Raw genomic sequence first — 2854 nt, 5'->3', positions numbered from 1 at the left:
TGTGGGTAGGCAGCTGGGAAGGAGGAAGTCTGAATTTCTACTGCCGCAGCCATTCACCCTTGTTTGGATATGAGCACACCTAGCGGGTCCCCAAGGAGGCACCCAGGAGCCGCCTATAGGGGCAGCAGGCTCAGTAGGCTTGCGTACTGGAAAGATGCAACTGTGGTGTCCAGAAGTTAGCAGCTGGGGAGGTGGATGTCCCAATTTTTGCTGCGTCCTTGGTTGAATTCATGCATGTCCAGGGGGCACTCACAGAGGCACCAGGAGCCACCTGTTGGGGTGGTGGGGCTCAGGAGGCCTGCACATTGGAAAGGTGTGACTGCAGTATCCAGCAGTTTGCAGCTGTGGAGGAGGAAGACTCAGTTTTTGCTGCTGGGGCCTTGCACCCTTGGTTGGATTTGCATGTGCGCAGCAGCAGCTCCCAGAGGCACCTGGGAGCCATTTGCCGGGGCAGTACCCTCACGCACTCAAGAGGGCCCTGGCACTGAAGTCACGTGACTGAGGTGTCTGTGGGCAGCCAGCCAGGAGTGGGGAAATCCAGATTTCTACTGCTGGTGCAGTGCGCCCTTGTTTGGATATGAGCGCTCCCAGTGGGGCTTACAGCTGCACCCAAGAGCCACCTTTACGGCAATGGGCTTAGGTGGCCTGCACACTGGAAAAGTGAGACTGTTGTGTCCAGAGATCAGTAGCTGTGGAGTGGGAAGGCTCAGTTTTTGCAGCCAGGGTGTTGCACCCTTGGTTAGGTTCTTGTGCACACAGTGGCCACTCACAGAGGCTCCTGGGGGCTGTTTTCCACAGTGGTGCACTCAGAGGGGACCTTGGGCTGGAGCCATGTGACTGAAATGTCTGTGGGCAGGCAGCCAGGAGTGGGCGAAGTCCAAATTTCTACTGCTGTGGCCTAGTGCCCTTGGTTGGATTTGTGTGCACTCAGTGCTCAGTGGCAGCTCACAGAGGCACCCGGGGTCTGTTTGCCAGGGTGGCACACTCATGCGCTCAGAGAGACTCTGGCACTGAAGCCACACATCCAAGGTATCTATGGGCAGGCAGCCAGGAAGGGCGGATTCAGAATTCCTACTACTGGGGCTGTGCACTCTTGTTTAGATATGAGCATGCCCAGCAGTGGCTCACAGCAGCACCCTAGAGCCACCTTTGGGCTGGTAGGTTCAGGACGCCTGTGTGCTGGAAAGGCATGACTGTGGTATCCGGAGGTCAGTAGCTGTGGAGTGGGAAGACTCAGTTTTTGCTGCTGGGTGTTGCGTCCTTGGTTGGATTTATACGTGCCCAGTGGCAGCTCACAGATGCACCTGGGGTCCGTTTGCCAGGGCGGTGCACTCACACACTCAGAGGGGCCCTGGCGCTGAAGCTGCATGACCAAGGTGTCTGTGGGCAGGCAGCCAGGAAGGGGGAATTCAGAATTTCTGCACCCTTGTTTGGGTAAGAGCATGCCCAGTGGGGGCTTACAGCAGCACCCAAGAGCGGCCTGTGGGTGGTGGGATGAGGAGGTGCAACTGAGGTGTCCAGAGGTCAGCAGCTGGGGAAGGGGGAAGTCGCACTTACTGCTGAGGAAGCCGTGCACCCTTGGAGGTGGATGTCCTAGGATCTGCAAGTCTGCGGATGGGGCAGCAGGATTTTAGCTGTAGTGTCTGCAGGGTCACGGGCAGTGTCCAAGGCCAGTCTGGGTGGTGGTGCTGATGAGTTCCTAGAAAAGGCCGCTCTCCCCTTCAAGATGGCGTGGGCTCCATGCCCGAGCCCCATAGCCTGGGGAGTGCCTGAAGTGGTGGTAGGTGCTCCCTATCCAGGAGAGCCTGGTATGCCAGCCCCTGCTTCTCCTGCTGGATTTAACTGTCCCTCACTCACTCACACACGCCACACACATCCACATACTCTCCTTTCAACTCCTCACTCACTCACACTCTCTCCCTCACTTCCATCCTGCCAGCCACTATCTTCTGAAAACCCATTATTTCTTCAAATAGGTTTTCAATATCTTGCTCTCACTCTGCTTCTGGCACTCCCATAATGCAGATGTTGGTACGCTTGAAATTGTCCCAGAGGCTCCTTACGCTATCTTCATATTTTTGGATTCTTTTTACTTTTTGCTCTTCCAGTTGGTTGTTTTTTGCTTCCTCATATTTCAAATCATTGATTTGATTCTCAGAATCGTCTACTCTACTGTTGAATCTCTGTATATTACTTTTTTTTTTGGTCAGGAAAACAAATCCATTTTATTTATTTTCGGTAAGTTTAAATCCTTGAGGAGTACAGCATTATACAAATTCTATGTCCAATAGCCTTAGCAGGAAGGTTGCTTTGGAATTTAGCATGAACCATTCCACTGTTTCCATGAGCATGAGTTACCTTTCCTCAGATTACTCTGGTTTTGTTTGGTTTGCCACTAGTAGTCACTGTGTTGTTCTTTGCTTTGTACACATAAGCACATCTTTTGCCTAGATAGAAGTCTGTTTCACCTCGAGCATAAACACCTTCAATTTTAAGAAGAGCTGTGTGCTCCCTCTGGTTCTGGAGACCCTGCTTATAGAGAGCAAAAATGGCCTTGGACCATAGCCTTCCAGACATATTTGTCCTTATAGAAGTCCTGTTCCCAGCAGGCCTCCACAGGCTCCAATATGGCAGAAAAAGTATATTACTCTTTATTTCAGTCAATTTATGCTTAATTTCTGACTGGTTCTTTTCCTTTTTTTTTTTTTTTTTTTTTTTTTTTTTTGCATTCTCATTAAGGTCCTTGAAAGTCTCACTAAGTCTCTTGGAGGTTTCTAGAAGATTCTTGAGTAACCTTATAACCATAGTTTTGTACTCTATATCCCATAGTTTTCTTTCTCCCATTTATTTCATT

At 50.8% G+C, this 2854-nt stretch overlaps 1 pseudogene; it reads right to left on the bottom strand.

The window, feature by feature from the left end:
• Positions 1-2244: 2244 nt before the first annotated feature.
• LOC118653290 lies at positions 2245-2618 on the bottom strand (annotated as a pseudogene).
• Between the last annotated feature and the right edge of the window lie 236 nt (positions 2619-2854).

The sequence above is a fragment of the Myotis myotis genome, unplaced genomic scaffold, assembly GCF_014108235.1.
Source record: "Myotis myotis isolate mMyoMyo1 unplaced genomic scaffold, mMyoMyo1.p scaffold_m19_p_4, whole genome shotgun sequence".
Lineage (NCBI taxonomy): Eukaryota > Metazoa > Chordata > Mammalia > Chiroptera > Vespertilionidae > Myotis > Myotis myotis.
The sequence above is the reverse complement of the archived record's forward strand: the minus strand, read 5'-3'. Positions and strand labels throughout refer to the sequence as shown.